Raw genomic sequence first — 15507 nt, 5'->3', positions numbered from 1 at the left:
CATTGTGATGGTTTGCTACTCCTGGCTACAAAATAATGCCAAGGACAAAGTTTTGAGGTTTTTCTCAGACTTAAACTATCTTTCATTATGGATTCCAGAGCAACTGTTCCAAACAGACTCATTAAAGCCCCTTAGATTCTGGCACACAAAGCATAAGCACACGCCACTCAGGCCTATAAAACCTCCAGAGTAGAACCAAATTAAAGGAAATCGATGCAAGTAATTTAAAGGGAAAAGACTGATTTAACTGTTCATCTTTCCCAAAGAAGTCCAACAGCTCCAGCTGAAATTAGGCAGAACTGCAGTTATCTCCAGCCTTCTGGAGATCTCCAATAACCATGATTTAGAAGTAAAGGACCAGATTCTGTTACAATAATTAGATATATAACACAGCCACACTGAGGTGTTGCATGAGGTCTGCAAATTGGGAGAAAATCTGCAAAAGCTGATGCAGAAAGGACTGGAAGTGCTTGAGAACCACTAATGAATCCCACTCTGCAGCTCAAAAAAAAAAAACCCCAAACAAAACAAAGGCAAACCAAAGCAGCTGCCACTGCTATAGCAGGGCTTGAATGCAGCATTTATCCCACTCAGTATTGCCTAAGCAGAGCTCCCAGGGCTGCAATCCTAAAACACACAGTGCTCAGCAGAAAGAGAACTGCAGGTATTCTATTAAAATGAGATTGCTCCAGTGGCCAGTCTTTAAGGCCTTCTATATTTGTATTAGGCAAAATAGGGACAGCTCACTGTTTTAGAGCTCCTTAAACTGAAACCAAGACACGCCTGACTGGCAACACTTGTCGAGGCAAAGGATTTCTTCCACAAGGCAGCCTGTTGGGGCAGTTAATCTTTGAAATCCTGGTAATTGCTCATATATTTGAGAGATTCTTAAGGAATTTTTAAAACAGGAGGCAAAAATGTAGGTGCAAGAAATTCTGTACAGACCCACCCTGCAAGATGATGACAAAATCCTTCACAAAGGTCCACTGAGTAACTTTTCTGCCCTGCTCATCCTGTGAGGTCCTAAATAATGGACATAACACAAACCAGCCTGGTTTAAAAAATTTTCAATGAAGAAATGATTTTATATCCACAGGAATCAGCTTGCAAAAGACATCAAGAAACATTCTTTCCCCTTGCTTTAAGCCTGCCTAAGACCTGATGGAAGTGTTGCAGTTGATAGTATTTTCCATAAAAAATAGTTTGTAGGAATGGATTCAGTGATGCCTGAGGTTGCACTTTTCCCATAAATTTTACACAGCAGCTGTGCCATTTAACCACACAGATTTGAAACAAAGACAGCAAAAACATACAAGAGTTTCTTGTTTTGTGGTCATATGTTCAAAGTCCCTTGATGATACCATGGCCTTTTCCTGTAAAAGGACTGTACACCAGGAGGAGCTTCCAAGGTAACCATGGAATATCCTTGCTAAGCCTTCCCCAAGGAGCAGCTGCTACTCTACTTTCAGTGACATTCCTTGGGGATTCATGTCATCCCAAGTCCCAAAGGTCCTTGGCAAAAGGTGGCAGGGCACAGGGCAACCCCCCCCACAGGGAATGGAGTGCTGGGGGCTGCTCTTTGGGGCTCCACAGGGATAACAGGAGCTGGGCAAGGGGACAGCAGCTACAGGGACAGGTGGAATGAGCCCTGCTTCCAACCAGGAGAACCCCTTCTGACAGCCTGCCAGGGTTCACCACACCGAGCTGTCGACTGAGTCACAGATTTCATGAAGAACTTCAATTTCCTTAATGCTTTGTGCAAGCAGACAGGACATTTCCCAGAATGCAGGAAAAAAAAAACAAAACAAAACAAATAATCTGGTATTACAAATTTCTCTTGGAAGCAGCTACAATATCAGAAGATACACTGGAGGATCCCTCCACTGCAAGCAAATCAAGAACAAATTAGGGAAATTGTTGCTTATGCTAATGTTGTATCCTGTGTCTAACCCAGCCTCTCCTTGGCTGAGGACCCATCAGGACCTCCAGACCTTCCTGCATCCCTGGAGGCAGAGCAGACAGCCCAGCAGCTCTGCCCCAGCCTGCTGGAGCAGCACCAGTGAGGAACAGCAGTTAATGCAGCTGTTCAGCAGTTGGCCTTTTTATCACCAGCCAGGGAGCACTAAAAACACCACAGCTGAGATCAGAGCAGGAAGATCTTTCCTATAACACAAACAAGCTGCCCTGGCAGGCATTAATCAGGCTGTACAAGGATGGAGAGCTGATTAGACTAACAATTCCTCTCTGAGGCTCCATGATTAAAGCACAATGAAAATACACACGGAGCCAAAGACACACAGGAGGGTACTGAACACAACGGAGGTGGCAGCACTGTGAGGACTCTATTTTGGAGCAGCCCTAACAGGCAGTTATTGAGCTGCTGGCCAGTTGTCTGATACAAATACCAGGCTTTGAAACCCTCAAAGTACTTCACATGAGGCTTAAAGGAAACTGTATAAACCTCACTTGTGCTATAATGAGACCGTATTCAAACTGGTTTCCAGCCTTTGCACCCAAATCCAGGCTTGTTCTGTGGTAAACACCACCTTCTGTCAGTAAAGGGGGATCCTGGGGGGCTCTTGGACATGGAGCTTTGACCAACACTTGTTCTTTTTCCATAATTTTTCATATCTTGGGGGTCTCTTGGACATGGAGCTTTGACCAGCACTTGTTCTTTTTCCATAATTTTTCATATCTTGGGGGGCTCACGTCTTGGACATGGAGCTTTGACCAGCACTTGTTCTTTTTCCATAATTTTTCATATCTTGGGGGGTTCACCCCTTGGACATGGAGCTTTGACCAGCACTTGTTCTTTTTTACATAATTTTTCATTTCCCAAAAGAGGTCCCTCATTTAGGAACTGTGTATTTTTGACTCTGAGAATTAAATAACAAAGCAAAAATCTGCTCACAAGGAGTTTTCAATCCCTACCTCCTACTTGGCAGTTGTTAAAATGTATCTCCAATTCTAAAACCCTCACAAACCCCTTGGCCTGTGTAGCTCCAACTCTGTATTCCTATTTTGTTGCTATATTAACTATTAACATAAACATAATAGCAGAATATTCTGTACAGAGGAAGACTTTTGCCTTAGCACCACGTGTTGTTCTGGTTCACTTTGCAGTGAGGAGAAAAAGGAAAAAAAAAGAGAAATCCCACCCAGATGGTCTTTTCAAATTCACACCAACATCCTTAGTAAAGGCTTGTATCATAAATCACTTTAGAACAGAAAATTCTGTATATTAAAGCTAAGATAGAGAGAAAATACAAATAGGACATTAATTATATTAGAAAAATATTAAGATTAATTTTCTACTTCTCCAGGAAAATCTCCCAATTGCCTCAACAGCTTTTTAAGACATTTTTACATGTGTTCTGTGATCTACAAGTCTCAGTTTGAAAGAGCAGAGCGATTTCAGACTAAATGGTTTTACAGTACATTATCCAATGATAAGGACTGATTGGCACTTAATTAGGGAGTGTTACTGATTGGTTATTGATTCACCACTGGAAGATTTCACTTCTCTGATTCTTATTTTAATGCGAAATTTCACCCTTGAACAAAGTTATCTGCCCTAAATCTCTCATATCCCCAACACAAAGATATATTTTAGCTAAAAATAGTCAATATAATGTTATATTAAAAGTATTCAACAGCAGCATCTCCCTGCTTCTTTTATATTCTGATTCAAAGAGATGATCCAGATCTCTTTTGAAATAACAGATTTTCTGAGCTTCTGAATCACGGAGAGATAAAAATCAAAAGGAAAAATCAACAAGATTCAAGGGCTTGCTCTTTTCTTTGATTTTGTCACTCCACTACCATGACTTTGTTTTATGCAGTGAGTTAACAGGGTGTTTAATCCCATGGATAAATTAAAACATAATGACAAAACATCCCAGAAATTGATGAGTGGGGATTGGGCTTTCAATTAATCTGAGAAGGGCTCAAATCTGCTCCTCCATGGAACACAAACCCAGTGTGGGCTGTGCTTTGGTATCTCTCCATGATTGTCATGCAAATGCCAACCCCAAGCAATAGGACCCTTCTCTTTAAAAAGGCCATGCAATTTTAAACCTGCCATCAGATTGGAATAAAGCACACAAGAAAAACAGAAAAAGGAACATCTCACCCCAAGGGAAAAGGGGATTTACTCAATCAGAGCACGGGCACCTCAGAGTAGACACTTTGTTCAGTATTTTCATACTCTCTGACAATCTTACAATTATAAGTTAAATTATTTTACCCCTATTTCTGTACGGGCAACAAATGTAATCATGAAATATTTATTTAAATAAATTATAAACCAGAATCACTTTTCACTAGAAAAAAAAAATCCTCATAAATGTGGCCAGAAAAAACAAACCATTTTAACCAAATAACCCTCCAGCATCAAGTGAAGCAGCTCCCTGAAAACTTTCTGTGATATAAACCTGTCCCAAAGGCAGTGAGGGAGGTGTTTTACACCCCCTGAAGTATCATTTGCTCCTTGCAAAAATGACATTTAGTGAGTGAAGGGTGGGATTTGGACCTGATCCTCCACGAGGTGACCAAGCATTATTTGCCTGATTTAATAGAACACTCAAAGCCTTGTGCTGGACAAGCACACTAATAATCCCTCTGAAGCCAAAGGGTCTGTCCAGGCATTGAATATTTAACATCAAGGGAGGCACTCGAGCACATATTTAATGTTAAATAGAATCGAAAAAGGGCCTGCTCAGTACCTTGGGAGTTGGGGTAAATTGAATGATGGATTAAACCTTCATTCCCAGCCAAGTATCTGCCCTGCCAGTTTTACTGTCCCATCCTTTCACAGACACTAATTTATAAACACAGAGGTGAATCTCTGCTTGGTTTGGTTTGTTGTGCACACTGTCATTGTCACCTGAATTTACAAACTACCCTTGGTTTGGTTTTTCCTTCTTTAAAAAACAGCGTTTCCACATTAGAGAAATTGCTCTGCTTTGCTTCTGCAATTTCAAACCTCAGACACTTTGCAATTTTCTGTTGGATTTCATCAGCTATTCCTAACAATAAATAATATTAACTAGGTCATCATTATGTGCTACTTTACTTAAAACTCTGCTTTCTTTAGGATCAGGTTGGCTACAAATTAATTCAAGAAAGGCTTTGGCAGAAAAGGGTGGATGTTTTCTCAGATGAACAGCAAAATAACACCAACCTTATGTCTGTAGGTCACTAATGAACTTTCTCTTAATTATATACTCTAGGATCACAGTTTAGAAATTCTTTTTTCTCTTTCCTACATTTCAATGAAACAAAATATTCCTTCACTCTTCCTCAACACTTTCCTTGTCTTTGATCTTTGAAGAGCCCTGAACCAGAAATTCATCTTCCCCAAGGATAAAGTGGAAATGTATTTTTCTGACTATATTATATTCAATAACACAAACAAAAGTCAAAAATAGATGTAACTTCTGTACGTGTCACTTTTGATATTTTAACATGTAAGACCCAAAATATGCATCTTAATTCAAGATGAAAGAGCATTTGGTAGCAAGAGAAAGACAACAATTTACAGAACAATTACTTGACAACAATATCTGAAATGTTCCTGTACAGGCCTGACTGAAAACCCTCTGAAGTTAAAGAAAATTTCTTCCATAATTCCAGACAGAATTTAGGTGAGGTCTTTGTTTTCTGAACAATCCTGTTTATTCATCACGTGCACTGATGAATAAATGCAAATAAATTGCTCTCACAATGCAACTGCTCAGTGTTTTTTGGGGGAACAGGGACCAGTGTCCTGAATTCAGCCAACACGGGGGAAACACATCCCAACAGGGCACAGGGAGAGGAGTTTTTGGCAAAGGTTTCAAGTGGATTTCTCTCTTGACACAGGACACCAGGAATGGTGCTTTTTATAGCCCTGATACCGTGGCATCCAGAATATTGCACTCCCCTGCACAAAAACATTGGCAGGGCACTGAAGGGAAGAACAAATAATCAAGGGGTGAGAAATATTGATCTGAGGTAATGACAGAGAGAGCCAGACATATCAAGCTGGGCTTAGAGAAAACACAGGGTGGGCTCTGCTAACTCTGAACACACACAGGCAAAGGGCAGCTCTCAGAAAGAGAAAGGAAATCTTCTCTTTTTATTATTCTTCTTATTATTTTTCCAGGTCTGAAGAAACAGCAGCAGCGATGGGCAGAAGGGGGAGGTGGCACTCTCATCTCATTCCTTCCAAAACAAACCTATTCCTCTTTGATTAGCAGAAGTTTGAACAGAGAATTCAGGGGGTAACTCAGTGGCAGCTCACAGAGAAGTGACAAGAAGCATCTGGGCCCAGCCAGAGCTGCCCTGTGGCTCAGGCCGGGTTTGCAAACCCCACTTGACTCCGTAATTAGGCAGAAACCCTTCCAGGCAGGGCACAGCACAGTGGAGTCTTTACCTTAACTGATGTTCTGGTTATAAATAATACACTAAGCTGGTTAACAACAGACTTAACTTGTTAGAGAGCTTTAGGCTGAAGTGGTGACTGCAGTGCAGTTTGGGCTGTAAATAACTGCAAACTCCAGCACAGCAGGGCTGGAACACTCAGGAGCTCGTCAAGAGAAAGTCTAATTTGGAGAGGGTTTGAAATCTATACCAACATCTGTTTTATTACTGTCCTAGCAATCTGTAAACACTCCAAGTGGGGAAATTCCCTTGCAGCAAGAACATTAGTGGAAGAAAACCAACAAAAAAAAGAGTTCACCAAATTGCTTTCTTCGAGAAAACCAATATGTTTCTTTGTATTTTTGAACTATGAGTGGAATTCAGGTTATGAAATCAGGGCAATATTATATTAGTAGGAACTAAGTTTTTGAGCAATCATTCATATACTACTATATCTAAGGTGTATATTTTAAAATAGTATAAAACAAAAAGTTGATATGAACTGAACAAGAACAATACTGTGGCAACAAATAACACCAAAATCACATCAGAGAAAGAAGCTCTTTTCCCATTACACTCCAAAACTTAATTATGATGAAGTAGGTGATGTTCATTTATTTTCAAGCCCCATGTGGTGACAGATGGGCTTTAGGCCTAAGTTCTGGGATTTACCTCAGGCAAAGAATTTGTCAGATGGAATATTTATACTTTTTCCACTTTCTGAAGTATTTCACAACTGATTTTCAAACCACAGGAATAAATAAAGAGTCATCAAAGATCTCCTCGAGCTTGTGGTCAGGGGAAGTATTGAAAAAACATATTTATGAAAATCCATATTCTTTTAATTGTATAGAAAATTGGTGCTCTGAATGTCAGAGGATCACAAAATTGCAAGTTGCACATCAGTAAGAAAACACTCATGTACACCATCCATTGTCTAAAGAGAGTAATATCCTGATAGGCCAAACCCTGAACTGTCAGTTTTCAGTTTGAGTGACTGAGAACAAGTAAAACCAAACTTTCCAGCTCTGAGACATGAACTGTTCCTGTTTGAGATTTATCCTCTTGCTTAATCTGCTGATGTAAAAAAAAATCAGACCAAGAGAGACACTTCAATGAATACACAGATTTTGCCTTCAAGGTGACTAATCCCACTTTAAAACAATACAAATAATTATCCCATAGATCCTTCCTACACTACCCAAATCCTTGCAGGCCTCCTGGGACACTTGACTGCTCAGAAGCCCTACAGGCACATACCATGTTTATTTGTGCCCTCAATAACAGAAAAAGACAACACTGAGACCTGCAGCTCCTTTGCATCCCTTCAAACCCATCCCCTGTATTTCCACAAGACCCAACTAAACACCTGCAGTTCCCTGGCACAATTCACCTCACTGTCACTTATTTACATCATAAATCCACCTCATGCTTTTAGTGTGATAATTAAATAGGGAAAGAAGAAAAAACTCCACTTCCAACACAGACATTTTGCAACCTGAACACTGACTGTCCTTGGCCAAGGCAGAGGATGAAGAGCCCAGAGGAACTTGTGCCCTCCTGAGGCACCTGCTGCCCTCCCACCCTGGATGGGATTCATGGCACCAGCTCAGCATCACCTGCACCACATAAACCCCCCATCCTTCATCCTGAAAGCTCATTTTCTTGAAGTATGAGGTTTAGTCCTAAAAAAAAAAGGGACTGTGTTTAATTGTACGACAATGGGAGGATTTGAAGCAAAGCTCTGAATAATGGAACTTTATCCTCCTGCAAACAAGGGAGCTGACACAATGTATTCAGTGTTATAAATCCTGCTGTGCTGCCAAAGTTATAATAAGGCATTCGCAGAGGAGAGCCTAATGATGGGGAAAAAACACATTTTTTTTCCTTACTTGCATTCATTAAGTTTCCTCAGAATCACATCTAAACATGAAGGTACTACCTGCAAGAAAATAAATTGCCATAAATCTGTTGTGTTGGGTTTGAGTGGGTTTGGGGTTTTTTTGTAATCTGTTACAGATTATTCCCTTTTCCTCAATATTGCATTAAATGTAGTTATTATGGCAGAGATTTCAACCCAAGCACTTTGAAACGTGTGGAAAACACCCTTGGGGAAAGATTTTTCTCAGACTCCTGCCTGTTGTTGGGTTTGTTTAAATGCCTCAAATAAACTCATTTTTGATAACTCTGAAGTCTACAAGTGTTTAATGATACTTTGTTGTTCAGGATTGAGGGTTAAGATGTATTGTTCAGTATTGAGAGTTAAACTGTATCTGATAGGAGAGCAGCCAACTGCTTTAGTAGGACACATCCAAGAATTTCATAGAAAATCTCCTATTTCCCTTCCTAAACATGAGTGTGTGGGTTTGGGTTTGTTTGTGGGGAGAGGAAAACCTTTGTTTTCTCTCTCTCTTTTTTTTTTTTTACTAAGTATAAAGGTCTTTGGACACCAAGCCACTTCTCAGGAGAAACACAACTGAGCAAACAGCACGTGCTCCAGGGCAACAGAAAATGAGCTTTTTCCTCATCATTTTTACCTTTTGGAACACAGATTGTCCATTTTTTCTCCACTACCCAGTAGGAAATAAACACAATGATTTGCAGTATATTCACAAGGGTTCCCAGGGATTACTAAATCCCTCAGCTTCAGTTACCATTTAATTGCACACAAAAGGTGTTTATTGACTAATATACTTCTCTATTATGAGCAATTAATTAATGTGACTGTTGCAGCTCGGGCTCAGCACGCACAGAAACACAACCCTGCACTGGCACAAAGGCAATGAGGGGTTTGGGAAGCTCCAAGTGGAAGCTGAGCTGACTTTGCCTTTATCTTTAGTTGCTGTTGTGAGCCCACAGAATTGCACCACCAATGCTGTGTTTCCAGATAAAACAAAGTTCATGAGAGCATGAGGCTTTCAAGATGTGTGTGAAAAAGAGCCCTGGTCTGTGTGTTGTACAGAAATCCACCATTCATCACTAAAAGACATTTCATGCAGCAGCAGGAGTCAGATAATGTACACAAAGATAAAGAGAATTGAGCAGGCTCACCACTCTTACTGTACTGGGGGAAAAAGGTGAGCACTGGCATTGCTTTTCTGAGCTCTCACAACCACATCATCCTCTGCTCTAATGACAGTAAGGAATTAAATCACAGCTAATGAATTGCTGCTCCCTCTTAGGTCTAAGCAATAAATAATATTTCATCCCAATCCCAGTGCCACATATATTTCCATCCAAGTTTCCAGGGCCCAGCAGCCTGAAGGTACAGCATTAAACATGGCTGAGGGACTTGGTTCATGCTGTGCAATTTGCTTTTTACTCATGACTTCATTTGAAAACACCTGCCCCAGCACTTAGCAGAACATTGGAGGGGTTGGTTCTGGCTTAGGAAGTGCTGAGCATTTTGCACTCACACAAAGCTAAGAATAGGTCCCTCCCAAGCTGGGTTCAGTGGAATTAATTCTATATTAATTCAGGATGCTCTCTCCAAAGTCCAGTCATTCCTCAGCTGCTCCAAAGCCAAGCCATGTGGGACACGACCCATGGGCAGTGAGGCTGGACCTGCTGCCACGTTACAGTGCAGAGCTCTCACCAAAGTCACCGGCCGAGCTCTTACCAAAGTCACTGGCCGAGCTCTCACCAAAGTCACTGGCAGAGCTGTCACCAAAGTCACCAACAGAGCTCTCACCAAAGTCACCGGCAGGGCTCTCACCAAAGTCACTGGCCGAGCTCTCACCAAAGTCACTGGCCGAGCTCTCACCAAAGTCACTGGCCAAGCTGTCACCAAATTCACTGGCTGAGCTCTCACCAAAGTCACCGGCAGAGCTGTCACCAAAGACACTGGCAGAGCTCTCACCAAAGTCACTGGCAGAGCTCTCACCAAAGACACTGGCAGAGCTCTCACCAAAGTCACGTGCAGAGCTCTCACCAAAGTCACTGGCAGAGCTCTCACCAAATTCACTGGCTGAGCTCTCACCAAATTCACTGGCTGAGCTCTCACCAAAGTCACCGGCAGAGCTGTCACCAAAGACACTGGCAGAGCTCTCACCAAAGTCACCAGCAGAGCTGTCACCAAATTCACTGGCTGAGCTCTCACCAAAGTCACGTGCAGAGCTCTCACCAAAGTCACGTGCAGAGCTCTCACCAAAGTCACGTGCAGAGCTGTCACCAAAGACACTGGCAGAGCTCTCACCAAAGACACTGGCAGAGCTGTCACCAAATTCACTGGCTGAGCTCTCACCAAAGTCACCGGCAGAGCTGTCACCAAAGACACTGGCAGAGCTCTCACCAAAGTCACCAGCAGAGCTGTCACCAAATTCACTGGCTGAGCTCTCACCAAAGTCACGTGCAGAGCTCTCACCAAAGTCACGTGCAGAGCTGTCACCAAAGACACTGGCAGAGCTCTCACCAAAGACACTGGCAGAGCTCTCACCAAAGACACTGGCAGAGCTCTCACCAAAGTCACTGGCCGAGCTCTCACCAAAGTCACTGGCAGAGCTCTCACCAAAGTCACTGGCAGAGCTCTCACCAAAGTCACTGGCAGAGCTCTCACCAACGTCACTGGCAGAGCTCTCACCAAAGTCCAACCCTGGCACACACAGCAAAACTCTTCTCATTTAATGATCTTCCAAGCAAGAGTTGGGATAGAGCAAATTTGAAGCAATAACCATGAGAAAAAAATCACTTGTATGTGTGAGTGCACTTTGTCAGAGCTGTGTTCAAGATATCACAGTAAGAGAATCATGACACAACCAGCAGGGTCTCATTACCCAATTCTGAGCAGTCACCTTAGTCTTGGCTTCAGAGAATTTAAAAGGACTTTTGCCATGTTTTTCAGGGGAACAGGATAGAAACACAATTACTACCAAAAGTCTATGCCAGAATTACCCAAGAGATCTGAAATGAGAGGAAAAGTGCTTGGGTTGTTATGTCAGTGAAATGGCCCCACTTTAGGACAGCCAGGGATGTGCCATACAAAGAACATGTTTTGGTAGGGCCTTTTGGGGGAGGATGTGTGTGAAATGAGTTCAGCACTATAGAAAGGAAACAATAATTAAAGCACTGACTAATTCTGTACTAAACCTTTGTATGCAGAACTAAAAATACTGAATAAAAAGAAAAAATATTCAAGGAAAACCTTCTGATCCTGATTCTTTTGGGAGAGGGAGAAAACTTCAGAACAGTATTTCAATGACAAAAAAAATAAAGGTTCTTAATCATTTAAAAAATCATGATTCTGAATAATCTGTTAAATTAATTTAAGAGTGTAACTTTATAGCTAATATCACAGTTTGCATGCCAGGGCCATATGTTTCACTTAAACAGTCTTAGCAAGATCAGGGTCTGGTTTGTTTTCTACCAACTGGAACACTCAGCTCCTCCACAATAATAGGACTGAATAGGGTGGTAAATATCACAAATTTGTGGTATTTTGCAGTAGTCACATTAACAATGTGTTAGTTCCATGACACTTTAGACTATTAATTCTATAATTATATGTTTTAAAACACATGAGTAAATAAAAGTTATAGTCATGAAACAAGTCTAGGCCATGTTATTGTTCCAAAACACCAAATCAAACATTGGACTCCTAAAATAAAAAAACTTTGTATCAATGTTATTTAGTATTAAAGTAAGCACCAGCATCAGGAGGATCAAAGGATTTAATGAAATCATAACCAGATTGATAAACTGTTTGTTCTGCTACCACAAATCATTCCTGTCTGATACATTTAACTTTGACATTTTGGATAAGCAAAGATAAGAAATGGAGACCCCATTTTGTATAAAAACCCCTTTTCTTTTCCCTCATCTCACATCACAGACTGACAGGGGAGACAAAAGAGCACCAATCTGTCATGGATTTCTTTAGAACAGGTTTTAATTTAGAGATCTGGAACTGAATGCCTGGGACAGACACTTGGGAAATGCTACCATGGGAAGATAAGGAATAGGCTGTACTTTACAAAGGAGTTTTTGAGCAGTTCTTGGGGGAACTTTGGGACCTTGGGTGTGATAAAGGTGAAGGCCCCAGTGGAGCAGATCTCAAAGAGCCACATTCCGTGTGCTAATCTTGTTATAAAGAACGGCTCTAATTAAAAACAACAATTAAAAAGCCAGACTGACAAACCCCAGCATTCTAAAGTTCAAAACGTGCCTCTTTGTCATTAAAGTCCAACGAAAAACAACAAATTTTTCTGCAGCGTAATCAACAGAAAAGCCTTCAATAATGAAACAACACTGTGAAGAAGAGTTGTGAAAATGTTTGTATCAAAGAGATCGATTCCAAAAATATCCTCCTTTATGGACCTGAAGTAGAAGAGGCTTCTGGCACCAAAAGCTCTTTTATCTGTAGCTTTCCATGCTTGCCTTGGCTTTTTCCACTTCCAGTGGACAAGAGAAGTTGACAGATCGTAGGGAGCAGCACAAGGAGAACACACTGAAGTATTAAAACTGATGCTGCATCAAAACTAAAATCAAACCCCACCAAATCTGGCTTCTTTCACACCAACCCCTTCCAAAAGAATAGCTGATTATATTTGCAGACTCTGCTGCTCCATCGTGGTGCTCCTGAAACATTTATAAGCTGGGGCTGCGCGTGCTCCAATCCCAGCGGCTCAGAACAACGGCCCGAGGAGCCGAGGCTGTCAGCAACAACAAATTGCCAACAAGGAACACATCCTGTAAAACACTGCCTGGGTAGTTTATTTAAATTTCAATCTGTATCTCTGCTGTTGGCACAGAGCATTAGTCAGGACTCAAACCATTAGGAACAGAAAGCTCTGCCTTACCTACCAGTGCGACAGCGAAGGCGACCAGCGTATCAGCAGAGAGCAGCCTTTTCATCGCTCGAGTTTGAAATGCTAGTTATTTGTAAAGGTAAAATAAAATCACAAAAACTGTGCAGCAATCCTCAACTGGCTATCTGGCTCCCAGAGCAACGACACAAACCAGAACGTTCAAGGTGCTGGTGTGCCTGTTGCAGTGATTTCCATGCCAGCACACTTGGCGTGGTGCAGGAGCTTCAGAACATGATAAAGTGCCACGTAGTTTGTAATGGGATGGTTTGCATTAAAAAGGGAAAGCAAGGGAGGCTTGCTGAGCACAGGCCACAGCAGGCAGCTCTTGCTGTCTTGGGGCAGCTTGATTTATGGTACTCCAGGAGACACAGGTTTCTATCTAGCTCTAGCAGCTGTGTTTAACAGCCTGAAGTGCCCCCTTTGCCAAGCAGAACCCCCCAGGGCAGTGGTGCTGCCAGGAGGGCACTGCTGTGCTCATACCTGGGAGGAACTGCTGCAATCCAGCCCGAGACACTGCGAGGATCCACTTTCCTAATGAGCCTCGAAAGAACACTCAAGGAAACCCCAGAAATGCAGTCTTTTCCCACTTAATCCAGGCTTATAAAACACTCCAACAGGGGCTCAGGCAGCTTAAGGTCTCTCCACAGTCAGTGGGTGCACAGGTCACCTCCAGAGGTGACTGTGCTGTGTCAGGATGGCTGAAACCACTCCCTCAAAGATCCCATTTTTCTCCACTGGAAACACAATCATTTATTAGAGCATCTCACTTTGGGATCCTAAGGAAGTTCTAGAGTGAGTGCATCCGTCTGTACATTTCTTTTTTCACTCTTTATTTCCCCAGTACCAATGGCTAAAGTCTCAGCACATTGTCAGCTGCAGAAATTGAGCAGAGAGAGAGAAAAAGGAGCACCTGAGAAGTTGTGTCTCAGCTACAAGGCACTCAGCAGTTCTCCCAAAAATATAATTTCCTATAACTTAGCACAGTTTTAGTGCCTGTGATGTAATATCTTACAAAAGGAAACAATATAGTCTCTGGGAAGGCAACCTACAACCAACAGTGGGGCTGCTCAGAAAAGAGCATGAATATAAAGTCATGGCCAGTGCAACATGGAGGGGCTGGGTTTAAATGACAATGACACACTTTTAATACCACACCCACAACTTTCAGGTTCATCAGTGGCTGAAAGGACACTGAATTTTAACATTTTTCACTCCTTCTATCACAGTCCAGAGTTTGGTGCTTTGGCAGCAACGAGCCCAATGATTTGGGGTTCATGGAAATTCTCCATGCAGAAAGTGGTGATAACCCACAGAAAAAAATTCTTCAAAGCAAACTTGTTACTCTTCCACCCAAAGAGAAAGCTACATTTTACAGAAGTTTGAGCTTATGTTTTGCCTCCTTTCACTCAGTCATCTGCAGCTGGAATGTATTTCTCCTCACCCAATTACCTCCATCTCTGCCTTGCAGCAACCCGTACACGCTGCTCTGACATCCCAACCTGGCAGCTTGGCAGCTTTTTACCAGCCCTGAACAAAACTACTTAGCTCAGATGAACTCCCTGTGCCTCCCTGGCCCTCAAGCCCAGCTTAGGCTTCCCATTCTCTTTGAGCCAGGCCTTGGCCTTGCAAACACAAGCCACTTGTAGCCTGAGTGCCACCCTCAATCTGGCTTTTCTACAGGAAGGAGTTTCTCTGCTCTTTTCTCAAGGTCTCCAGACATCATTCTTGTCTCTTTTTGTTTGCAGCTTGCAATAAACAGTTTGATTTAGCCAAACGTGGGCAGAAAAAGACAATAATATACCAGAAAACCCAACAAGTCTAATGCATAACACAAACCATCCAGGAGCACAGGAATTCTGCCAGTTGGTATTAATTGGAGATTCATTTTTACTGATATTCAAATGTTTATAATCAAACTAAATTAAAAGAGAGAGAAATAAGATATCCAAACTTTAACTATTTGGGATTTAGAAAAAGCAGAAAGCATTTTATAAATGAAATTAAGAGTTGATAAGGATTAAAATTTCCCCCCCAAAGTCTGTTGAATGATAACAAGTGAAAGAGTGTTTGTAAACAAATCACAAATTTAATCACAACAGACCTGTTACCTTGGAAAGGACTCAAATACACAGCACGTGTATTCTCAGGCTGAATTTCCCTTTAAGTGGCCTGAGAGTTTTCTTAATTGCTCTGCAGGCAAAGTATACATCCCCTAAGGTTTCTCATGTACTTCCTACTATGTTTATTAGAGAATAATTACCAGCTGCCTCTTACTAGCTTATGTTTGCAGCTTTGAAGAAAC

General features: G+C 41.8%; 1 protein-coding gene across 2 annotated transcripts in view; it reads right to left on the bottom strand.

Moving 5' to 3' along the window:
• CDH13 (cadherin 13) overlaps positions 1-15507 on the bottom strand; it is a 450489-nt gene that overhangs the window by 320030 nt on the left and 114952 nt on the right. The gene's annotated exons all lie outside the window — the stretch shown is intronic.

This window comes from Pithys albifrons, chromosome 12, assembly GCF_047495875.1.
Source record: "Pithys albifrons albifrons isolate INPA30051 chromosome 12, PitAlb_v1, whole genome shotgun sequence".
Taxonomy (NCBI): domain Eukaryota; kingdom Metazoa; phylum Chordata; class Aves; order Passeriformes; family Thamnophilidae; genus Pithys; species Pithys albifrons.
The sequence above is the reverse complement of the archived record's forward strand: the minus strand, read 5'-3'. Positions and strand labels throughout refer to the sequence as shown.